At 38.2% G+C, this 26,549-nt stretch overlaps 1 protein-coding gene across 6 annotated transcripts in view; it reads left to right on the plus strand.

Annotated features, from left to right (window-relative positions):
• FERMT2 (fermitin family member 2) overlaps nt 1-26,549 on the plus strand; it is a 95,341-nt gene that overhangs the window by 1,469 nt on the left and 67,323 nt on the right. The gene's annotated exons all lie outside the window — the stretch shown is intronic.

Here is a 26,549-nt window from a genome sequence, read left to right on the forward strand (position 1 = left end):
AGGTATCTTACAGTATGAAGAGTGTGCAGTACACATTTGGTTTGTGATGAATTAAAGCATTTTCATTTGGAAGAATCAGCTAAATAGATGGTTTGATCATAAGAGAAATGCTCGGAAAACTATCTTCCTGAACTTTAAAGTGCCTTTTGTACATAATGCAGTTGTGATAAGGTAATATATGTGTGGCATTGTCTTTTCAGTCTAGAATTTTTTGTTTTAATGAAGGGGGGTTGGGGACTTTCTGGGGGTTTTTTTCGTCTTTTTTTTTTTTTGATACAGCATTCATTTTCAAGCTACACTGGGAAAGTAGAGAAGTGCTTATTTGTCAGGAAATCTAAGGATTATTGTATGTAAAGATACTGAAATAGCACTCTGATGCAGTTTGCAAAATAAGGCAGAATTCATTTGGGTGGACCTGCTTTGTACCCCTTCAGGAAGTTTTATTATTGAAGGACCAAAGAGAAGCTCCTTACAAGGTAGTCTCTTCCTTAAGACTGTGTATTGTTTGACTCCCTGAGATACAGCTCAGGAAAGAAAATCCTCCCAGGTAGGTAGCCCAGTGAAAATTAGATTTTGCTGTATTGATTAACCATTTCACTGGCAGTTAACTGTATTTTTATCTGATTTGAATAAATCAGTCACTGTTTGCAAAATATTTATGAACCTTTTTTGTCCAGCACTGGTATGAGATTATTTAAGAATGAAAATAGCAAATATTTGGATATTATATTTTGTTTTCAAAGAAAACAAGCATTTGTATTATAGCTTTTCTAATTTATGGTAAATGGACCTTATTAATACATTGGTTTCAATAGGAGATTTTTTTATATTGCAAGAAAAGGAGCTGTTGAAGGTGACTGAGACAACTTGTAGTTCTCGAAAGCCAGGCTGTAGCTAATGAATAAATAATGGTTTCTATATTTATTTTGCATTGCTTAGGACTGTTTATTATAGAATTACAGTAATAAATAGAAATACAGAGAATATGCAGACAGAAATGATGTTAAGTGACTATAATCTTAATCCTTTAATGCTGATGCATTTTTAATTTTTTATGCAGAGAAAAGAAGCCTAACAAGATAGGAAATGCTGTGCATATGGAAACCTTACATCTTTTTTGAACTGAACTAATACTGATTCCTCTTGTATTTTGAATTCCAAATAGAAAGTGCCTCTGACTTTCCTGTTTGGTAAATGTAGAGCTAAGTGATGCCCCTGGTTTTTAGGATTAGATACTTTGAATGGTAAGCTATTTTGTTGCCTGTCAGCAAGTAAATAGAGGAGAGATTCGTTAGGGCAACGTTTAAAACATCCAGAAATCAGTCTAGTCAAATTAGAAAAGAACTTTGTAATTTTTCAGAGTTGCCTAAAACTGGAATGACCTGCCTTCTGAAGCCCTGACTTAGGTCACTGAAGGTATTAAAGGGCAGACTGGATGACTGACTTGCCAACAGTGGCTAGAGAGGATCAAAGCAGCTTGCAGAGTCTAGATAAAAGGTGGAGATGGTGGTAGGGATGAGATGGTACAGAGTCTGTTGTCTCAGGTTTGCAGAGCAATGATGGACAATTAGCAGACTCAGGCTACTGTGGCCTTGAAGCAGTTATGAACAGAAGGCACCAGAGCATTCACTTATATTTTCAAACTCCAGACTCTCCGATATCCTTTTTAATCTCTTGGAGGGTATATGAATACCAAAAGCATTATATTAAGGTGATTTTCCCAGATAACTTTCAGTAGTGGCAATTATTTCCCTGAAGTCAATAGATCTCAGGATGACCTATTCCCTCAACATTGTATTAAAATTGTGTGTATGCACATGTGGAAGTTTCTAGGAAGAGGCTTCTTCACTTTAATTTCTCAAAGAGGTCTGTAACAAAAAAAAGTCATGATACAATTTTATGGTTTGGCCCTTGCATGTCAGGTTCATCTTGAAGCTAGTGTTCATCCCAGAGTGAGGCATTTTAATTAAGCAAGACATAAATGTAAATAATGCTTCCTTAGTATATATCAGCAATATGTTTGTATTTAGACTTTTATTATAAATAACGTGGACACTTAAGGCCATTAAAACACAATTTTTAGAATTTTGACTTTAATTCAAATATCTGAAAGATCTCATTTATTTATTTATTTTTTATTTTTTAACCTTTTGAGATGGGAGTCTCACTCTGTCTCCCAGACTGGATTGCAGGCTCACGATCCTGGCTCACTGCAAGCTCCGCCTTCCGGGTTCATGCCATTCTCCTGCCTCAGCCTCCTGAGTAACTGGTATTACAGGCGCCCGCCACCATGCCCGGCTAATTTTTGTATTTTTAGTAGAGACGGAGTTTCACTGTGTTAACCAGGATGGTCTTGATCTCCTGACCTCATGATCCGCCTGCCTTGGCCTCCCAAAGTATTGGGATTACAGACGTGAGCCACCATGCCCGGCCGTGGTCTCTTTTAAATCTTAATATAAAACACATTTGTCATTCGCTATTAATCTTTTAAAAGAAAGCAAAAGCATATGCCATGAAGTGGGCTTTAGGGAATTATATCCTAATGTGACAAAGTTTTTGCATTTGCGACTCAGTCTAGGCTGATACTTCATAATTGATCCCCTCAGTGTTTATACTTCATCCAGAAAGTGAAAAACACCCTTTTATTTTTTTAAAATCCAGTTTAGGCCGGGTATGGTGGCTCACGCCTGTAATCCCAGCACTTAGGGAGGCCGAGGCGGGCGGATCAGAAAGTTAGGAACTCGAGACCAACTTGGCCAATATGGTGAAACTCTCTCTCTACTAAAAATACAAAAATTAGCCAGGCGTGGTGATGGGCACCTGTAGTCCCAGCTACTCAGGAGGCTGAGACAGGAGAATCGTTTGAACCCAGGAGGCGGAGGTTGTAATGAGCTGAGCTAACACCACTGCACGCCAGCCTGGCGGACTCGAAATAGCAAGTAGATCTGTTCACTGAGTTTTAGTATCACTTTTTAAAATGTCTTTTTAAAACTTACGTATACAATTAAATTTCCACCTTTCTGTAAAAATTCATTTTAAATGGAGAATAAGGAATTTATTATAATTTGGAGTTCACTGAATGGAAATCTCCAGCCACCAGCTCTGTGAGCAGAGAGGAAAAAATAGGTGATCTCTAAGTTTCCTCTAGCTCTGATTCTATGAGTAGGGAGAATGTAGCAGTTGGGTTAGATCAAGTCACATAATCTACAGGGGAAAAAAATGCAAATTGGAGGACTCAGGAGCAACTAAAAAGAAACATATGAAGTTGCTTTAGAAAAATTGAGAATTAGGCCTGGAGTGGTGGCTCACGCCTGAAATACTAGCACTTTGGGAGGCTGAGGTGGGTGGATCACCTGAGGTCGAAGTTCGAGACCAGCCTGGCCAATATGGTGAAACCCCGTCTCTACTAAAATTACAAAAAATTAGCCAGGCGTGGTAGCAGGTGCCTGTAATCCCAGCTACTCAGGCTGAGCCAGGAGAATCACTTGAACCCGGGTGGCAGAGGTTGCAATGAGCTGAGATCATGCCACTGCACTCCAGCCTGGGCTACAAGAGTGAGACTCTGTCCCACCCGCCCCCAACCTGCCAAAAAAAAAAAAAGAAAGAAAAATTGAGGATTGGCTGGGCACAATAACTTACGCCTGTAATCCTAGCACTTTGGGAGGCCGAGGCCCAGGAGTTTGCTTAAGCTAGGAGTTTGAGACCAGCCAGGCAACATGGTGAAATCCCATCTCTACAGAAAAACAGAAAATACAAAAATTAGCCAGGCATGATGGTGTGCACCTGTAGTCCCAGCTACTGTGGAGGCTGAGCCAGGAGGATTGCCTGAGCCTGGGAGTTTGTGGCTGCAGTGAGCCATGATTGCACCCCTGCACTCCATGCCTGGGCAACAGAGCAAGACTCTGTCTCCAAAAAAAAAAGAAAAAGAAAATTTGAGGATTATGTTTCTGAATGTGGCCTTTAGAAAGAAGTCCTTGCTTTAAAAGTGTGTCATGTTCTTGCTATATAATAATGAAGAAAGTTCATTTATGTTGGAGTTGCATGTTAGGATCAAGTTAGATTGTGAAGTTAGCACATGTGACCAAAAAAAGAAATATATTTTAATAAAGTTACCACTAAAACTCCCTTAAAGTGATCGTTGCATCTCACAGAAGTGGAAAATAGCTAGTTTTTCCTCTAGGAACTCCAAAAATGAGTTTCATTAGTTGAGCACCAGATGAAGAAGCTGGCTTACATTACGGGCTTCATTACACAAAAAAAATACCTTAAACACTAGGATTAGAGCTTGGCAAGATGCACACTGGGAAAGAGGTATATGTAACTAGACAGCTCCCTTATATCCTGGTTTAATGCTCCCTGGGGAAGGTGTGTGCTTATTTGGTGGAATGGTGCCTATGCAGTTGAAATCCTCAGTGTTTCCCCTTGAGGGCTCACAACTGAATTCATGGAAATTAATGCCTACATGATGCAACCTCATTGCATTCATAGTGAAATATATTAAGATTATAAGATAATTTTTTAAATCTTTGGGGCGGAGGAAACAATGTTAAAATCTTACAAGTGAATTAAGTTTTGGTTAAATGTGATAGTAAGTTTACTCAGTGTTTAAAACACTGTTCATGATCCATAGGAAGTGAATTAAATTGTATCTGTTTCTTAGCAAATTTTAAGCTCTTTAAAAGTGGAGGATAGTACTCAAGTCTTACTATAATCCTGTGGCAGCTAATAAAGTATGAGCTATTCCTTAGAGTATGTGCTATTTGCTGCCTTTTGTTTTTGTTTTGCTGCTATGTTTTATACCCAGTTTTTTAAAGTAAAAAAAGTACTGTTTGTTTCCAACTAGAGTTAACTTATTTATAGAGATGCTAAAAATATGTTTATTCGATTACTTATAAAAGGCCTTGTTGGAAATGTCTAATCGCTATTGAAGAGAATGGAAAGAAAATATTTAAAATTTTACCTGTTATCTTTGGCTCTTAATTTTTAAAAATTTCAAACATCTAAGTTCAAGAGTAATTCAGTGAACACTGTAATCTTCATCTAGACACCAGTTAGTATTTTGCCATTTGAATTCTTTATACAGACATATACATGTTGGGGAGCAGCTGAATGTAGTTTCAGAGTTATAACCTTTGATTCCTAAATACTTAAATATGTATCACCTAAGAACAAGGCACTTCTCTTGCATAATTACAGTATAGTGATCACATTCAGGAAATTTAACATTGATTCAATACTGTCATCTGATACGCATCCATTTTCAAATTTTGCCAGTTGTCCCAATAATGGCCTTTGTTTTTTTCCATCTAGAATCTCATTTCACATTTAGTTGAAAGGGCTTCTTAATCTCCTTTGATATACAGAACAGCCACCAAGTGTGGAACTACAGGGGAGTATATAATAAATGCCTTATTGATATTACATTAAGATAGACGTAAAATGATAGTGTCTGTTTGTAAACTTTATGGCCACCCTGTAGAACAGTTCCTCAGCCTTGGTCTTTAAAGACATTGTTTAACCTTTTTAAAATAAGGTTCTTAGTATCAGTGCAAATTTCACTTCAGAGTGATTTTTTTTTTCTTTTGAGAGAAGAGTTTTGCTCTGTCACCCAGGCTGGAGTGCAATGGCACGATTTCAGCCCACTGCAACCTCCGCCTCCCAAGTTCAAGTGATTCTCCTGCCTTAGCTTTCCAAGTAGCTGGGATTACAGACATCTGCCACCACGCTAATTTTTGTATTTTTAGTAGAGATGGGATTTCACTGTGTTGGCAAGGCTGGTCTTGAACTCCTGACCTCAGATGATCCACCCACCTCGGCCTCCCAAAGTGCTGGAATTACAGGCATCAGCCACCACGCCTGGCCAAGAGTGATATTTTTGTAATTTCTTTTTCACATAGTTTATTTTTAAAATTTAGTTTACTTCTTAGCTTACTATTAAATAAACTGTTAATAATAGTTTTAGACATCATTGGATGTAGATTTCCCATAATGTCAGCTCTTCTCAGACTGTAGTGGTTGCTAATGGAGGCACAGATTATTAAAAAATAACAGGTTGCCTAGTGTGTTGGAAGATCTGGATTTAACTTCTGGCTCTGTCTGCTACTTTACTGGTTTGTATGACCCTTGGACAATGAATCCAACCTGAGTGGGTTTTGACTTCTATAAAATACAAATTGAAAAAAGTTTTCTCATAGGTTTTGGTGAGAATTACGTGAGATAATATATATATATTGATACTACATATATATACTTTATATAAACTATTTGTGTTATACAAATGAGAGTGGCCACTTTCTCTGTGGCATTGAGTCTCTGAGTATATGAAAGTAGGAAGGAAAAAAAGGAAAGTAGGTTAAAATATAATCTAGTATATTTAGTAAGTTCCAGCTTTGCTAGTGGGGAATTGCACTCCTCAAAAAAAGCTTAGTTCGCGATTGCTTTCTGTTCCCACCCTCTAAACAACAAGAAAAAACAGCTATCGTTTTGCTTTCCTGCCAACTTCCAAACACACACCTGCCTCTGCAGTGTAACAGAGAACTGTTTAAGTACCATTTTTGTAAGATTTCTGAAATGCAGTGGACCAATAAGTGGATGATGGTATTCCAGGGATTTGAAAAATTTAAAACCACGAAAGCGTCAGTAGTATATTAATTCTCTATTTCATATATTCTATAAGAGCAGTGTTTTTAGTTCATTTATAGCAAAGGCACATGAAAACATTGGGCCTGTTTAGAAACTAATGAAAGTAGTTTCAGAAAAAAGCTGATGTATGCAGTATTTCTATTTAAATAATTATTTTACTGAAAAATTAATGCTTATGCCATGGAACATTTAAAAATGGGATATATGCCCAGTAAGAGGTAAACAGATACATCTGAAACTATATTTTTAAATAATTCTTTTATTTCGTAATTAAGAAGTGTGACTTCTGCACTTGGATTTGTGGTTACAAATTCATATTCGTTATGAATATGGCGTTACAAATATGTATATGTATATGAATATGACGTTACAAAATGTAATTATATTTGTTACAAATATAATTTGTTATAATTCATTCTTTAACAGATTACTTGCGTAATTATTATATAATTGTTTTTCCTGTTAATTTTTTTTCTTAATGTCAGGCTTATTGAGGTCTGATTGACATATAGTAAAATTTATCCTTCTTAGTATAATATTCTGAGTTTTGACATGTAAAAGTACCACAGTCAAGATAGAAAACTTTTACAGTACTCCCAAAAGTTCCCTTGTGTTCTTTGTAATCATCTCATCTCCTCAAACCCAGATCCTAAAAACCACCGATAATTTGCCTTTTCTAGAATGGCCTGTAAATGGAACCATTCAGTATCTGTCTAGCTCTTTGAATCTGTTTTCTTTCACTTAGCATAATACACGTTAGCTTCGTTCATGTGTTTGTATCAATAGTTTTTTATTGCTGAGTAGCAGTCCATTGAATGGATGTATTTCACATTTTATCCATTTAGCAATTGAAGGGCATTTGAGTTACTTCCAGTTTGGGGAGATTATGAATAAGGCTGCTATAAACATCTGTTTGAATGCATATTTTCATTTTTCTGGGGTAACTACCTAGGCGTGGGATTGCTGGGTAGTATAGTAAGGATATGCTTAATGTTAGAAGAAACTGCCAAACTTTTCCATAGTGGCCATGTCACTTTACCTTTAAATTTAATATTCCATAAATTTAATATTCTGGTTAGACAAATACCTTCACTTTACCTTCCTGTCAGTATTGTATGAGAGTTCCAGTTGCTCTCAGGTCTCCCCTGCCCTTGTTACTGTCAGAATTTAGTGTGGTTTGTTTTAATTTTAGCCATTCTAATAAGTAAGTAGTGCTATCTCATTGTGATTTTAATTTGCATTTCCCTAATGACTAACCTACTGGCTAAGTCGGTTTTTCAATTTCTAGAATCTCAGTATAGATAACACAGAGTAAACTATCCTTTAAGTTTGTTCCTGTGTCTTTGGAATGTGTAATGTGTTAGGATTCTTTGAAAATGGTTCTTCAAATGTGATAACTCTAAACTAAAAGATACATAAACAGTATCTAAAGATATCTAAATGTCTTTAAATATAAGATATCTACAGCCATACTCTTGTGGATTAAAGGGTCAGTATACAAATCCTGGTCTATTTCCCTTTGAGAATATTACAAATAATTGTTCATAGTAACTCACCTAGGGTTACACAGTAGAACGTTTTGAACGTTAATTGAAAGTGATGTCTTATGGTATTTTCTCTCAACTTCATTAATTCTGCTTGGAAGTGAATTCGTGTATTTGAGAAAAAGAGATAAGCAGTCAATGATTACAATTTGAAGTTTACGTTTTGATTTCCTTCCATGATTCAGGTTTCAGACTCAGTTATCTGTCATTTAGATACATAAGGACCAGCCAGTGTCAGTGCAGTCAGAAAGGTCCTTGGGGTGACCTTTCTACACATATCAAGGTTTTTGGACTGATAACCTCCAGCCCAGAGAAGGTGACATCTACTTTAGAATCGGAAGGGAGTCTTTTCTCAGATATTTAACTGTCTTATTTTTTACATCATGTTGTAACTAAAAAATACATTAGGTATTTTAAAAATCAATTGTAATTTCAAAGCATCAGTGTAATGATGTTTTTGATATCTTTTTCTTAATGGAACACTCAGGGTTATGAATAAAACACCAGTAAAGTGCTAGCATTATTGATTGTAGATGAAGTTGTCTACTGGATAAGTGCTTCCCAGCTTAGTGTTCCTTAATGTAGTTCCTGGGTTCAGATCTAAGAATTTTATAACCTTTGAAATTAAAAATAACTTGAAAAAAGCAAGTGATTCCTGTATAATTTTAAAACTCTTATAAAGTCTTATGCAAGGTGGCAGTGACTTCTGTTGCCAAGATGGAATGCCCTTGTTACAGAGCATAGACTGAGAGGCAGCCCTCCCTGTCAGAATCCTGACTTGACCATATACTAGCTGTGTGACCTTGGGCTGTGTGACCTGTCTGTGTCTCCGGTTCCTCATCTGGAAAATGGGGATAATAGTATATTTGGATTATTATAAGGATTATGTTAATACACATGAAGTGTTTAGCTTTTGTAAATGTAGCTATGATGATGACGATTACAGTCCCAGCTCTTTTACTGTTTGTAGATTTTCTCCTTATACTGAGCCAGATAAATAACAGCATTTTATAAAAGATTGAGAATGTATCTTTTAAAAGGAAGCCATATAGCTCTTTTTTTTTTTTTTTTTTTTTTTTTTTTTGAGACTAGAGTCTCACTCTGTCATCCAGGCTGGAGTGCGGTGGTGCAATCTCAGCTCACTGCAACCTTCACTTCCCAGGTTCAAGCGATTCTAGTGCCTCAGCCTCCCGAGTAGCTGGGATTACAGGCACACACCACCACACCCTGCTAATTGTTGTATTATTATTTTTTTTTAGTAGAGATGGGGTTTCACCGTGTTGGCCAGGCTGATCTTGAACACCCACCTCTGCCTCCCTAAATGCTGGGACTACAGGCGTGAGCCACCATGCCTAGCCGGAAGCCAAATAGTTCTGACTTATTCTCTACCATGTTAGAAATTGATTTTAAGTTTATTGTGCCACTTTGCGTCATTATTAGTAATACTATAAAGAATTAAGTATGAAGATCATCTAGAAGCAGATGTTATTCTTCCACATACACGAAATTACAGACTCACTATGCTAAGATAGGGAGTGTTTCCATAAATTCAATATTCTGGTTAGACAAATACCTTCTTTAAAAGGTGAATTTTATAGCACTTAGGGCGGCCGAGGTGGGTAGATCACTTGAGGCCAGAGTTTAAGACCAGCCCAACCAACATGGCAAAACCCTGTCTCTACTAAAAATACAAAAATTAGCCGGGCATGGTGGTTCATGCCTATAGTCTCAGCTACTCGGGAGGCTGAGGCAAGAGAATCGCTTGAACCTGGGAGGTAGAGGTTGCAGTGAGCGGAGATCGCACCACTGCACTCCAGCCTGGGCGACAGAGTGAGACTCTGTCTCAAAAATAAATAAATAAATAAGTGAACTTTGTTAGTGGCTAAGAACTTACTGTAAGATGTGGCCAACTTATTAGTTACATATGACCTTGGGCAAGTTATTTTAACTTCTGATTATTTAATCTCACTTAGCTGTAGTTTATTTGTTGGGGGGGGGCTAATGTATTGACTAAATATGGTATTTAAAGGATTAACAATTCCTGATAATTAGTAGAATGACTGTACTAAGAGCTCAATAAAATGTAATCTCCAGTTATCCTTCAAATACTATGTAAACTTAAAATATAAATTTCAACTGTGGTTTTCAGTATTCTACTTGTTTTCATTTTATTTATGTAGTAGTTAACCATAAACCCCTTCTTATTTAATCTCTTGTTGAAACCATTTTAACAGTTTTTCTTGCCTTTGTAAATTCTGTTTAATGGTTGTGAAGTGTCTGAATACATTCCTTGAAGTCCGACTGTCTGGATTTAAATACTAGCTTCACTACTTACAAGCTTTGTGACACTGTGCCAAGTTATTTAACATCTTTGTGACTTAGTTTCCTTATAAGCAAAATGGGGTTGTAATCTTACCACTTAGGGTTGTTGTAAGGATTAAATGCATATACATGTGTAAAGCACTTAGAGCAGTTCTCGGCACATAGTAAGTAGTAGTTAGACTAATAATTGTTTTATTGAGGATCCTTTTGGAGTTTGACCAGTAAATTTGTTGAGGATCCTCAATGAGTTTAGGCAGTAATTCCTTAAAGAACTTAAAATAGCAAAGAAGGGCCTTAGGTGAGAGAGGACATTGATATGTAAACATTCCTGCATAGAGATAAATCTATATACTCATGCTCTGTTTTTGGTAGGTTATAGAGGTATATAGCATGAGACGTGTGTAAGAATGTGAGAAACATAAACTGGACTGTAGTAGCAGCAGCAAACATTTATGGATAGCCAACTATTATATAGCGAGGCATAGTCTTGGCTCTCAATATGAGCAGCTTGCTAGTAACAAAGTGAAAAAAGAAAATTACTTTAAGTCGATGATCTGATTGAGAAGTGCCAAATAAGTAGCCCTTGAATACAGGAAGACAGAGATTTAGAGTCATAAGTAATAACCGGCCTTATTTAAGGGGAGATAGAGTGGATAGTTAGGAAGAAAGGCATTCCAGGTTGGGGATTGCAGTGTTCATGGTGTATTTTAGACTAGCTTAGAGAAATAGAAGAAAAGCTTATAGAGAAGAAAGACATAGTTAACTGTGAAATGATACTCTATTATTCCTTAACTTACCCAGTTAATATTTTTAAATGAGAGCCTACTGAATGCCAGAGACTCTACTACAAACTAGTATGAACAAAATTAACTCATTCCTTACCCTCATTCTACTTGCAGTCTTAAGGTAAAGACAGTCTTTATTTTTATTATTATTGTTATTTTTTTTTTTAAAAAAAACAGAGTCTTGCTTTGTTGCCCAGGTTAGAGTGCAGTGGCACGATCTAAGCTCACTGCACCCTCCATCTCCAGGGTTCAAGCAATTCTCGTGCCTCAGCCTCCCGAGTAGCTGGGATTACAGGCGTGTACCACCATGCCTGGCTAATTTTTTTGTATTTCTTTTTTTAGTAGAGTTGGGGTTTCACCATGTTGACCAGGCTGGTCTCCAACTCCTGACCTCAGGTGATCCGCCCACCTCAGCCTCATAAAGTGTTGGATTACAGGCATGAGCCACCGCTCTTGACCTAAAGACAATCCTTAAATAGTAATTACTATAATGTAGTGAGTAGTATGGTGATTGAAATACTTACAGGATTCTGTACTGGAGAACCGGCACCAAGCATATAGGATAGTATTTGTGGAGGGAAATGACTTTTAAGCTGAGACCTGAGAGTAGGAATTACCTAGGTGAAAAATGGGGAAATGTGGTTAAGGGATAGGATGACAGAACAACAGGCTGGGGAGAGGATGAGAATTCCCAGCATGGGAAGTTGGGGAAGGGAGGTTGGCCAGTTGAACTGAAAGAAGTCTAGTGATGATGGGGGAGCAATCCTAGGGAACCAGTGGCTTGACATGAGGCTTAAGAAGAAATAATGCTAAAGTGCTTTCTGAACCAGGTTTAAAAGATTTAGCATTATCCCCAGAGCTGTGAGATGCCTGTAAGAGACTTTAAATAGGGGGAGACATCAGATTTTTACAAACTGGAAATTCATCAGTTTCATATAAAATAACTTGCATGTAAGGTATAAGCAATGATAATCCTCTTGGATTTCAAGAAATAATTTTTCCAGTATACACTGAAGTTTTGTATTAGAATTTGTTAGTATTTTCTGAGATAAACTTACAGTGTAAAAGCCAATTAAATATTCTTACTAAATTGCTTTTCTTTTGAACTTTAGGATAGCTAGTGTCATTGATCACATTTAAGAGACAAACGCAACTAATACTTCCATAAGTCCAATACTCACTGGTGAGTTTTGCCCTGATGTTACTCTTAGAATTTGTCAGACATTTTCATTGCATGGACTCCGAGTCCTGTCTTCTAGAAATGAAGCCAGGTTGAACCAAATTAGCAATAAGCCAGCCTTCAGGATTGGATAGAAAGTTACCCACCCTCTGGAAATGAATAATTGGCATGCTTTCTGTTTGTGCACTCTGTAACTGCTTGCATGGCTTATGTGATCTGAAAAAGCTTCTTAACTGCTTTGAGTTAGTATGTCTTGTAGTATCAGAAAATAAATTGAAATTGATAGACATTATTTCAGATTTGTAATTTCAAAAGGCTATCTGTAAACTTAGTTGATCTCTTTATTTTGAAGAATAAATTCCCCAGTTTTCAACTAGCTATGTAGAAGAATTGCAGTTTGTCATTTTTCATTAGAGGTTTAGTTTCTTAGTCTGCTTGAGCTGCCATAACAAATATCATATCCTGGGTGGCCTAAACAATAAGCACTTATTTCTCACAGTTCTGGAGGTTGCCAAATCTAAGATCAGAGTGTCAGCATGATTGGTTTCTGGTGAGGACTCTATTCCTGGTTTCCTCACATGGGGGAGGGAAAGGAGGAGAGATGGGAAACCAGCTGTCTCCTGTCTCCTGTCTCCTCTTCTAAGGATACCAGTTCCACCAGAAGCACTCCACCTCCATGGCTTGATTTACCTCCTCAAGGCCCCATCTTCAGATACCATCATATTGGGGATTAGGGTTTCAACATATGAATTTGGGGGGACACAAACATTTAGTCCATAGCAGTTTCTAAATGTTTCCCGTAATTGGACACTGCCTCAGTTAGCCATTGGAGCCTTAATGTAAAATAATTTTCTTAACCTAAAATGGAATGGGGTACTTCAATTGAAATGTGTTTGCAGTTTAGATGATATGTAAACTTTGAAGCAGTTTACAGCTTCTGGTAGCAGATTAAAAACTTTCTTTTTGAAATATGACATACCAGACAGTTGCACTTTGGACAGTTGCAATTTTTCAATAACACTAGTTGTCTGACAACATGGTTCACATTTCAGTTGCTACCATACTTTATCTTTTAGTTTTATATATTAACTAAAATGTAACTGCATAAAGTACAAAACCTTTGCTGGCTATCTTTTCAGTCCACAAACACTATGTAAATAACAGAAGCCCATCATGATCAGTGACAAGTCATGTCAAAGTCTATCTGTCATTGGCCACTGTGCATACGGTTCACACACAGAACAGTAGTGTGTAGTGTTGCCTCTTTGTCCCCCATGAGAAACTCATGATGTTTTACAAAAATGGGTAATTGAAAGAGTTGACCAACAAAGATAAAACTGCAGTGAATTAACAAAAGTGATCATGAAATGCTAGAAGTGATAGTTGAATCAAATATAAATGGAGTTAAAGAAGAAATCGCTCACCCTGGAAATGTGGATGCTTTCACAAGTTGAAAGACTATAGATACACAGCCAAAGGAATTTGGTGAAGGTAAACTTACATACATGATACAAGTGGTATGATAAAAAGGGTGAAGATGTCCCAGAGGTATTGACACTAGCAAAAACTTTGCATACTGAAGGAGCTGTCAGAGATACTTCATGATACTGAAAGAGCAAAGGATAAAATGTTATAAGTTGATCCAGACTCAGAAAGGAGTGTGATAGCTTGCAAAGGCATAAAAGATGCTTGCTCCACTTCATAAGTTATATGAGGAGAAGACAAGCACTATTTAAGCTATTCTTAAATTTTCACAAAGAAATGTAACACTTCTCAATGTTTTTAATGTTTTAATTACAGTACACTAAATAAACATTAGTTTTGCTATTTTTTCCATTTCCATATGTACATTTATAATCAACAGAGTTTTTAATGTTTGACATGAACTTTTGTCTTGGAACAATTACAGTTTTTCAGTAGATTATTAAGAATGCTTTACATGCTGTCTGTATATTACAAATATTTGTATATTACAAGTAGTTTATAAATGTTTATTGGCTCTGGTCTCTGCTTTTGAGACACGGGATAAAATCAAAGACTCTTAATCTAGTGGGGAAATTAGTTACATAAAATAAATTACAATGAATTATATCATTCAAAGTGCTAAGGTATACTTTGCTGCTTTGACAGGTGGGTCATTGAAGATTCAGAGGTGGTAATATTTTAGCTGGTACTGGTGTCTGATTTTGCCAGTTTGATAAAGGGGGAAAGGAAAAGGTGCCAATCAAGGAGATCTGAAACACCAGCTTGTTCCACAAACCAGGCCAGAACAAAAGCTGCATCTGGGTGTGGTAAGAGCCCTAGAAAAAGGCAATGTGGGGCACAGATTTGTGGAACCTGTTAACGGATTATAAGATACTTCATTCAGTAAACAGACTTGGAAAGGTTTTTGTTTTTTTGTTTTTTTTTCTGAGATGGAGTTTCACTCTTGTTGCCCGGGCTGGAGTGCAGTGGCACGATCTTGGCTCACCGCAACCTCCGCCTCCTGGGTTCAAGCGATTCTCCTGCCTCAGCCTCCCAAGTAGCTGGGATTACAGGCACGCACCACCACGCTCGGCTAATTTTGTATTTTTAGTAGAGACGGGGTTTCTCCATGTTGGTCAGGGTAGTCTCGAACTCCCGACCTCAGGTGATCCGCCCACCTCGGCCTCCCTAAGTGCTGGGGATTATAGGCAGGTGCTACCACACCTGGCTCAGACTTGGAAAATTTTTAAGTGGACAAATAAACTGATCAAGTTTGCATTTTAAGAGATAACTCTGGATAGTGTTGTAGAAAATGGGGTTATAGTAGTTCAGGGTAGAGATGTTGGGGACCTGAACTAAGGCGATGTAGAAGGAAAGGAAGGGACACATTAGCAGCTACTTAAGGGATAGACTCCATATTCCTTGGATGGAAAGAAAAGCTGAGGGAGAAGAAAAAGTAAAATACAATTTGTAGAGATAAATAGTATCTAATTTCAAAGATATAAAGATTAGATTACTATAATGACTGTTGTGTGATCTTGGTGTAGGTCTTTCCTTACTTTGCTAGATGGGATGGGGCAGAAATGTAGGGAGGAAATATTTACATGCTTCATTGCCAGTGTTTTTTTGTTTGTTGTTTTACATTTTGTTGATTAATAATAACTCCATACGAGAGAATAAGATTCAGCAGAGTTCAAAAGTATATGTTGGGTAAGTTAGAGTTGGGGCTTTTTTTAAAGCTTTCTTTTCCTGTTTTTCATGGTTGTGGAAACTCATTATAAAAACTTAAGTTAGGTCCTGGATGATAGTGTTGTAGATTGCACTGTTGAGAATTCTGTTCCTCTAGAATACAGAGTAGTTCTGGAAGGGAGGATTGTCCCTCTAGAAGTAGATTAAAGAGTAATTTAGGAATTCGATTCTGGTCTTTCTAGAATAATCTAATTACCAATGAACAGTCTTAAGGAAGAGAGGAATGACTCAGAAGTTATTCCAATTATTTTTGGACAGTAGAAGTCTTAATTTCTAGTATAAAACCAAAAGTGAGTACATTATTATTATTATTATTCTTAATTGCTTCTTTGCATTCATAGCCATTTGTGTTCTTTGGTTGTTTCAAAATCAGTTTAATTTTGCATATTAGTATATGCATTCTTCAAGTAGTTATATGGCTACTAACCATAACCTTTTTGAGTTTTATTGTCTGTGGTTGCCATTATTAAATCAGTGAAAGACATGCGTAATAAAAATATTCCTTTATTTAATAATCTCTTTGCCTCCTTGTGGATGTTCTATCTTCTTTCTCCTAAATACCTATTTCCTATAAGAGACGAGCAGGATAATCATCAGGATTTTACTGTGAAATGTAAATGAGTCCTGACATTAGTCTTTTGTCCTCATATGCAACATACCCAGACTTGCTTCTCTTCTGCCTAACTTTATCTTGGCTAATGGAGTGTTATTTAAGAGTGCCACCTCTGAAATCACACTGATCTGGAGTCAAATCCTAATTCCTACCTATGTTAACTTTATGAACTTTGGCCAAGTTATGGAACTTCTCTCTCCTTTCATTTTCTCATCTATAAAACAAAGAGATTATAATGGTATTTATCTTTTAACATTTATTTTTTTCTTTTTCTGGTTTTTTTTTTTTTTTTTTTGAGACGGAGTCTTGCTCTGTCGCCTGGGCTGGAGTGGTGCAATCTGGGCTCACTGCAACCTCTGCCTCCCAGGTTGAAGCGATTCTCCTGCCTCAGCCTCCCAAGTAGCTGAGACTACAGGCGCCCGCCACTACACCCAGCAAATTTTTTGTATTTTTAGTAGAGACAGGGTTTTGCCATGTTAGCCAGGATGGTCTCTATCTCCTGACCTCGTGATCCGCCAGCTTTGGCCTCCCAAAGTGCTGGGATTACAGGCGTGAGCCACCGTGCCTATCCCTTTTAACAAATCTTACTGCTATTATTATCATCCATTTAATTATCAAGTTAGGAGCTTTCTGGCTTCCCCTCTTCACCTTCCAGCTGTCCTGTCTCATCTGAGATCAGTATCCTTGAGACCCATGATTCTAGCTTAGACAACTCCCTCACATTTGCCTCCTCTTCACCGTCTGCCGTATGTCAGGCACTGCTCCATAGAATATTGCGGTAAATTTGCTGCCAGACTCTTAATTTGTGCCTCATAATCAAATCAAAGTCATGTTAATGAAACAATCTGAGAGCCTCCGTTGCCTACAGGACGGTTTCTCTCAGCACGTTTGAACTCTCACATCTTTTAAGACCCAGGTGAAAATGCCAGGCTAAGCTAATTAATCTTTCACATGTAACGTTGGTTGCCTCTGTGACATTTTGTTTATCTTTTTAGCTCATTTGTCTGTGTCTCTCACTTGGAGTGTAAGTGCCACTGGGATGGTAATTCTTACTAATTTTTATATTCCATTGCCCAACTTAGTGCCTGTCATGATAGTTACTTGGAAAATATTTATTAATTAGTGCATTGATTATACACCTGAAGAGCCACACTCTTCATCCATTTGCCTCATCTTTCCCTTTTTTGAAGGTCTGAGTGACTAAAGAAATCAGAACAGGAGGGCACATCCTAAAGCAGGATGCCCCATCGTCCTCAACTCTAAAATTGAAAGAGAAATTTGGGAGGAGAAAGACCTAAAGGGGTCGAGAGTAAGGAGAGTATGTGATAGAATACTGAGATTAATGCCTAGTGTCCTTTACATTTCAGTCAATATTAGGGATAATATTACAGATGTTGTTTTTACAAACTTAAGCATTAATTTTACTTGTAGGCCCTGTCTTTACACATTATTGGCAATATAATCTCGGTAGAAACATCAGAAGAGTTGGAGTTGTCTATTTATTTGAGACATTGGAAAGGAAAGCAAGTTAAAAACTCTTTATTGTCATTCGTTTAGTAGAGAAAAGAAACCCTGGCTTAAGACAACAAATTGTATCTGGGAAACAGGTTAATTAATTCTTGGCATTCTGGAAAAGATGACTAGGGAGTAGCCAGGTACCCTGCAATTTTATATTCCTCAGGAAGCCATTGTCTCCCTCACAGTTGGGCAGCAGCATTTCCTTTCTTCCCCCATCCAACACACACTCTGCAGGTGCCATTGCTTGCAGTTTTTCTTACTTCTCAAGTTGAAACACTGACCATACATTCTGCAAAAGGCTTTATGATACAATTGGTGTGGTAGAGTATTGCTAGTCGTATAGGTCACATTATTTTTGGTTGGGTAACTTATCATATGATTTGGAACCTAACTATTTATAGTGTTTTTCTATGATGAATCTGAATTCTCAGACTTACGAGTGGCCTTTTGGAATATAATCATTTTGTACAATAGGGATTGTCTTGAGCAAAGAAATTCATTCTTTTTAGAAGATGGTGAAAGAGAACAGAATGTCTGTTCAGTTTTATTTCCTTTTTCTAGGGGAATCTCTGCCACTCTTCTGGTTAGGATTGAAGTATGTTTTCTGAAGTTGAAGATAAAATGGATTTTTCAGACATACAGCTAAATTAGTAAAACTTGTATTTACTTTTATTGATGGCTTAAAAATAAGCTTCTTGTTGAACTTGTTTTGAGTAATGAGAGATCTTTAAAATTTTCAAAATGAGGATTCATTCAATTTGTCAAATATTTCTTGCCTGCCCAGCACTGTGCTAGGTGCTGAAAATATAATGGTGATCAAAATAGGCATTGCCTTTGTCTTCTTAGACAGTTTATAATCTATTAGGAAAGAAAGCTGGCACTCTCCTCCCCCACCTGTCCAACAACAAACAAAATAAATATCAGTTTTGATCAGTGATGTCACAGGATACAGAAATAGAACAGTATGGAGGGACATAGAACATTGGAGGGCTAGGGTAGCTCAAAAAGGCTTCTCTGAGAATTTGGAATTAATGCTAAAATCTGGAAGATGAGAGAGAGTTAGACATTCCAGGAGTGGAGTAGCATGTGCAAGGGCACTGAGGCAGGAAAGAACTTAGTTACATGATTCTTAGAACTAAAAAAGGCCAGTGTGGCTGGAGCAAAGGAAGAGTAGCACAGGATACATTTGGAGGAGTAGATAGGCCGTATTGTGTGGAGCTTTGTAGACCTGATAAGGCATTTGGATTTTATCCAGTTAGAAGCAGTTGCAAAGGATTTTCAGCAGGGGAATGGCATGAAAGTGCTGAACAGATGACTCTGGCTGTTGTGTGGAAAGTGCTGAGTGGAATGCAGGAGACCAGTTAGGAGGCTGTGGCAGTAGTCAGTGCAAGAGATGATGGCAGCCTGAAGTAGGGTGGTGCCAGTCGAGACTGGAGTGGAGGTTTTTGGAAGTGGATCTGACAGTTTACTGTCAAATGTAAGGAAAGAGGGAAAGAGTATCAATGACTTTCAGATTCCTAGCTTGAGCAACTGGGTTGACAGTTGGTGCTAATTAGTATAATAACAGTAGGGATAAGAAAAAATTGGGTTACATTTTAGACAAATTGAGTTATCTGAGGGACATCAAGAAGAGATGTGAGATAGGCAGTAGGGTGTATAGGCTGGCGGTCTGAGCAGAAGGTTGGGCTGCTGACACCAATGATGAAAGTAAATGTCTTTTAAAGCCATGAGAATGGATGAGACCCCTGGAGAACCAATGTAAGGAGAGAAGCACATGGTTCCTAGAAGACAGGAAGGGCAGCGGAGCATAGGAGGTGGGATTAGCTTTAGATAGACAGGAAGAGGCACCTTTTCATGTTAACACAAAGACAGGAGGCCCATCTGAGTCCAAATGTAAGAAGGCTTATAGATTGGGTTGGCGTGAAGGTGAAAGAGTTTGAATCTGTGGCTTCTGAGTTTTCTGCAGTAGAATCCATGGTTGTCTACTGCAAAGGAGAAGGATTCTCAGAAATGTGAGAAGTTTGAGATACAGTGGTAGACAGAAAAAAACATAGTAGGTTTCTCCAAGGGTGTCTTGGGCAAACGTAAAGTAATTGTTTCAGTCTGCCTGGCTGTGAAATGAAAGAGGGAAAAGTCTTGTAAGTTTAATAGATGAACGACTAAGTGATGTAGGTAAATGGTATGAGCAAGTAACCTGAAAAGCAGGAGAAGGACGTTTTCTGGTCTGCTTAGTCTGCATGGCTTGCTTACAGCAGGTCAGAACCAGCTTCTTTAGTGGCTTTGTCACTAGCACACTGGGATTGTAGTGTTCTTTACCTCCAGTCAGCTCTTTATTATGGTAATAGTTGTATCTCATTTGAGTCTCAAGAGGGTCCTAAAACAAAAGGAAACAGCACAGAGTATTACAGTATTAGCAGAATACAAAAATATATATTTATCAGAAATAAGTCACGTGCCCAAAAACGTTACCTGTACTTATAAGTCACAATGACATGTTGCCTTAGCAAAGATTATCTAATGTAAGCTTTGCTTCTAGTTTATGGACATATGAGAATATTAAACAAATTTTGCATTTCTTTCCTGAACTAATACTTTAAATATGCAACTAGAAATTTATGCCCCCCAAAAGTAACATCTTAACCTCCTCTTCATTCCAAACTCTAAGTTGCTTACTTACTTTTAAGATGTGGTTACTTAAGGTAAGAAAAAATAAGTTATTTGATCAACTTTCATTTTTCTCTTTAGTCTGACAACATTATGGCATTAAATAAAGTCCAGGAGGTATTGGGCTGGTCCTTGTTTGGTCTCTGATAATTTAGATGAGGCAGAACTGAGTCTCCAGGAATGTGAATATTATCTCAAAAAGTTAGTAACAGCTACTGTGCAAAGTTTGAAAGCCCAAGTCAAATCCTGGGCATGTACATGGATGTGTGGTAAGGCATAGGTTCCAACTCTCGTGCAGAAACAACAGGAATGAGATTTGATCAACTTTCTGTGCATCCTTGACCACCCAGCGTCAAGGGATCATCCCACCTCAGCCTCCAGGTAGCTAGGACCCCAGGCACAGGCCACCATGCCCGGATTTTTTTTTTTTTTTTTTTTTTTTTTTCTGGTAGAGATGAGGTTTTGCTATGTTGCCCAGGCTGGCCTTGAATGCTTGGGCTCAAGCCACTCACCCACCTCAGCCTCCCAAAGTGTTGGGATTACAGGCGTGAGCCTGGCCAATAATTGCATCTTAGTAGCCTGTATCAAAACAGTCAAGTAGGAATTCGTAATCTTATTAGGAAGACATTAAATAGGATGTTTTCAATAATGTCTCCCTTCTCTGTGCTCATATTTTCTAGAGTGTAAGCGAGCTGGAATTGCATAAAGTGGGGCATAATATTCTCTAGCAAAAAGCTTTGAAATATGTATTTTTTGGCCAGGCGGGGTGGCTCAAGCCTGTAATCCCAGCACTTTGGGAGGCCGAGACAGGCGGATCACGAGGTCAGGAGATCGAGACCATCCTGGCTAACACGGTGAAACCCCGTCTCTACTAAAAAATACAAAAAAACTAGCCGGGCGCGGTGGCGGGCGCCTGTAGTCCCAGCTACTCGGGAGGCTGAGGCAGGAGAATGGCGTAAACCCGGGAGGCGGAGCTTGCAGTGAGCTGAGATTCGGCCACTGCACTCCAGCCTGGGCGACAGAGCGAGACTCCGTCTCCAAAAAAAAAAAAAAAGAAAAAGAAATATGTATTTTTTTCTTTCTTTTTTTTTTTTTTTTTTTTTTTTTGGTGACTCATGGAGTGGGAGAGCACTGTGATACCAAAAGCTGTTTGGTAGACTAAGCAATATTTCTCAGCCTCTAATGATGAGAAACCCAAGCCTTCTGTTCCTTAGAATACACAGATGTTATATTTGTAAAGCAAGTGTATGACCACTTCCTGAATTTGAGGAGCATTCTGTTACAGTTGAGGGAGGATATTTTTGTTGATTCAGTCAATGTTGTAGCAGTTTGCAGTGTTAATGATAGGAGTTTGAGTGTCTGTCAGATACTGTTATGTGCACGTGATACAGTGGTGATGGGATCTGTTAAATAAGGGAGGGACACAGAAATAATTCTTTCCAGAATGCTGGCGAAGTGTTTTGAAGAATTAACATATTTTACTAAAATTTATTATAGAAGTAAGAATTTTGCTAGGTATAGTAAACTATAAGTAGTTCTTGACTTAAAAGAATTACTAAACAAGCCAAATTTATGAGTAAATCATAAAATCCCTTTTCTTTCCCAGAGAAGGAAAACAAGTGATGGCTTCATAATAGTGTAACTTTTTACCCAACTCCCTACCCCCGAGCCTTTCTGCGAAAGCTTATATTTGTGATGGGTTACTTCTGAAAGTTTAAAATCGAAATTTGAAATATAAGATTTACTGAATAAAAGTTGACCTATACCTGGAGGATAACTGAAAATCATGACCTTGGGGAAATGGACTGTCAGAGCAAGTTTTTGAGCGTGGTCTACGCCTTGAATGGTTTTATAATGCAGATGAATCAATCTACTCCGATGATGTTTGCTAACTTCTGGCCAAGTGCCAGGCTGATTGTGTGTGTGTGTGTGTGTGTGTGCACGCGCGCACACGCATTCAGTCATCTAATGTTTGAAATACCAAGCCTGCCATTCTGGACAGCAGAAATGTTTATTTAGAACATAGTCCAGAGTCTAGTTTAGAACGTGTAAGGGAGTTCATGTATGGAAAGTTTTCCAAAGCTTTAGTTTATGCAAATTCAGGGAATTTCAACGTTATTTCCTTATGGATTTTGATGTCACACAGGAAACTAAACCGCTACTTTAGTGATCCAGTAGTATGTTCATTTGCTTGCAGTTATTTATAAGTATTTGTTGATAACCATTTTCCTTTTAAAGTCATCATAATGTGTTCATGCTTCTATTCAGTCTTCAGCTAGAGGAAAACTTAAATGTGTGTTGATGTCTGAAATCTGTTCTGCACACAGTGGGTTTTTCAAGTTAGAGTTGCATAGTCTGTTATGATTTAACTGGCCACTTTAGAGATAAGCTGTGCTGTAATACACTTGATAACGAAGTGCTTTCAAGAGTTACTGCATCCGTGCCGGGTGCGGTGGCTCACGCCTGTACAGCACTTTGGGAGGCCAAGGCGAGTGGATCACTTGAGGTCAGGAATTCAAGACCAGCCTGGCCAACATAGTGAAACCCCACCTCTACTAAAAATACAAAAATTTGCTAGACTGGGTATGGTGGTACCTCTCTGTAGTCCCAGCTACTCCAGAGGCTGAGGCGGGAGAATCACTTGAACCCGGGAAGTGGAGGTTGCAGTGAGCTGAGATCACACCACTGCTCTCCAGCCTGGGCAACAGAGCAAAACTCCATCTCAAACAAAAGAAGACTTACTGCATCGAGATATACTACTTCACACACACACACACACACACACACACACACCTGTATACACAATTTGTGCCATTAAGTGCTTTTTTTTTTTTTTTTTGAGACAGAGTCTTGCTGTGTTGCCCAGGCTGGAGTGCAATGGCACAACCTTGGCTCACTGCAACCTCTGCCTCCCGAGTGTGAGCCATTCTCCTGCCTCAGCCTTCCCAAGTAGCTGGAATTGCAGGTGTGCACCAACAGGCCCAGCTAATTTTTGTATTTTTAGTACAGATGGGGTTTCACCATATTGGCCAGGCTGGTCTCAAACTCCAACTTCTGACCTCAAGTAATTTTCCCACCTTGGCCTCCCAACATACTGGGATTACAGGAGTGAGCCACCGCTCCCGGCCTTTAAGTGCTTTTTGGTGTGCAGTTAGCTTTTATGCTTGCCTGGGCAAATGCTTCTCAGTTGGTGTACCATCATTTTTCCCAGGATTTTCATCAGTGTATAAAATTTGTTTTTGCTACTGATGAATAGAATAGGTATGTTCTTGTGATATTCTGAGTAGAGCCAATTGTGTGACTTGATGTGGAGATACTGTTATTTTCAAAATAAGATAGGTAGTGTAATATAAAGCCAGCACCAAAGAAAGAGCTGATTTTCTGGAAGTTGGGAAAATATTGCTTTGCCTGTTCGAGAGGGCTCAGTCAGGTCTTTAGAGAGTTTTGAAGTGATATTCTGCTGAAGGGCAAATTAATGAATGATAATTAGAATTATAAATGATCTGAAATATGAAATCATTTCAGCTGCTTTTAAAATAATGCTGTAATAGCTTTCCCTTTTTAAAAACGAAGCTAAAAATGCTCCTTGGGTCTGCCATTTCCTTTTTATCTATCTACTAGCTATTATTCTGTGATTCTACCAGCTATTATTCTATTGCTATTATTCTCCTTGCTACAGTAAAATATCCAGAAAAAGTTGCCTGTATTTCTTATTTGTGCTTCCTCACCTCCCATCCATTATAACTGAAATGGTTGTCATTTCCACTCTCACATTAACTTCTTGCGCACACTCTTGCAAGAGTGAAGTCTTGCATACCCCCATCACCACATTTCTTCAAAATTATCAGTAATGATTTTGAAACAGATGACTCCTACTTAAAACCATTTCCTAGACCCACAGAGATTCTGATATATTTGGTTTGAGAGATGTCACCAAGATGGTGGAGTAGGAAGTACCAGCCTTCATCTGCCCATAAAAAAATAACAGACAGCTGTTCACAAACCAAAATAGCCCTAGTTTAGGGTGGGGCCAGGCATCAGTAGTTTTAAAAAGCTGCTCAGATGATTCTAATGCCAATCAGGCAGAAAACTACTGCTCTAGGGGCTTATCTCATACATAATAACACCTAAACCATGTAGTGTGACCTACAAGGCTCCTGCCTGGCTCTCTGATGCCACCTCCTACTGATCTCCGTTTCCTCTCCTCTAGCCACCTTGGTCTCCCTCAGTGATGCTGGAACTTTGTTTTGTTCATCATTATATCTCTAGCACTAAAGTAGTGCCTTCTTGCACACAGTATATGTTCAACAGATATTTGTTGAATCCACAAATATTTTTATAACACTATTTGATGTTCTTATTCTGTAGTAGTGATTACTCTGCAAGTAATGCTGTCTAGGTTGGTAGTGTGTTGAGTCTTTAGGAATGCTACCGAAAGCCCGGTATGTGAACATAAGTCACAAGCCCCCACAGTCCAGCTTATCTGTCTTCTAACACTGTCTTCTACTTTGCTGTCAGAACACCTACTTTTCTGTTTTTATCTCTTGCCATGAGTGGTATTGATACTTCTGATTTTTTTCTGGTCTCCTATTTCTGCTTTTATTTTGTCTAATTTTTTTTTCCCTATATTGTTATTCATCCACTAGTTTCTCTGGGTGAAAAAGACTAGTTTTACCAGCATTGCCAGTCAGTAAGAGAGCTTATTTTTTTCTGTGGGTAAACAGACCACTCATAGGATGTCCAGTACGTAATCTTTGGATCCTGTCCCTTTCTCTTGCTAGGTGCAGGTGGGTAGCTCCTTTGATGAGAAGCCAAGGTGGAATTGATGGGGGAGGGTCAGGTTTTAAAGGGAAGAATGGGTATCAGGGGAGATACATGTTTCTGAGGCCACAGTTGGAAGCCTAATTGATGGAAAATTGACGTTTTATTACACTGTTAACCCTACTTACAGCAGGGGCCTGCAAAGTTTTCTTTTTTTAAATATAGATAGTAGGTCTTTTGGGCTTTTGGTCTTTGTGGGCCATGCAGTCTTTGTCCCAATAACTCTAGTCTAATGTTGTAGTGCAGAAGTAGTCATAGACAGTGTGTGAACACAGTAGTGTGGCTGTGTTTCATAAAACTGTTTATGGGCATTGAAATTTCAACTTTATATAAAATTATGTAAAATACTGTTCTTTGGATTTCCCCTCTCACCACCACCACCACCACCACCAGTTAAAAATAGTCAGGAGCCATGTAACAATATTTCAGTCAACTACAGCAGACTGTTTATACATCTCTGGTACCATAAGATAATACCTTATTTTTACTATACCTTTTCTATACTTAGCTACACAAATATTTATCACTGTGTTACAGTTGCCTATAGCATTCAGTACAGTAACATATGTACAGATTTGTATCCTAGGATCAAGAGGCTATACCATATAGCCTAGGTGTGTAGTAGGCTATACTGTCTAGGTTTGTGAATATACTCTTTGATGTTCATACAACAGTGAACTTGCCTAACATCACATTTCTAAGATCTTATCCCCCTTGTTAAGTGACTCATGACTGTACAAAAGCTGTTCTTAGCTAGTGAGCCATAAAAAGGCAGAAGGCAGGATTGGGTCCTTGGGCCATTCATAGTTTGCTAACCTCCAGCTTCATATTTATGTAGTTTTGACTTGGAAAGTCGAGTTCTTGACCAGTAGTCCTTTTCATACCTCACATTATAAAAACTCTTTATATTTTGTGGTTGTTGGCACATGACCTCTTTATTAGTATCCATATGTAAATTTTGTCCCCAAAAGCTCCTTATCACGTTGGTGTCTTTGCCTCCTATGTTTTAGCACCTACTCCTGGGCCACAATATTTGAGCCTTTTATTATGTCTTTGCAGCTTTGCTTCTGCTCTGCTTCTACAATAAAACAGCTGTTTTTTTTTTTTTAATTTAATAAACATTCCTTTCAGGCTGTATACAGGTGCTATGGAGGCCCCCCTCTTTCACGCAGTTCACCTGCACTCCTGGTGGCCAGATCCCCAACATGCTGACAAGCTCTTTTCCTTAGGTGCAGGGATTGAGCTTG

The sequence above is a fragment of the Papio anubis genome, chromosome 7 (assembly GCF_008728515.1).
Source record: "Papio anubis isolate 15944 chromosome 7, Panubis1.0, whole genome shotgun sequence".
Lineage (NCBI taxonomy): Eukaryota > Metazoa > Chordata > Mammalia > Primates > Cercopithecidae > Papio > Papio anubis.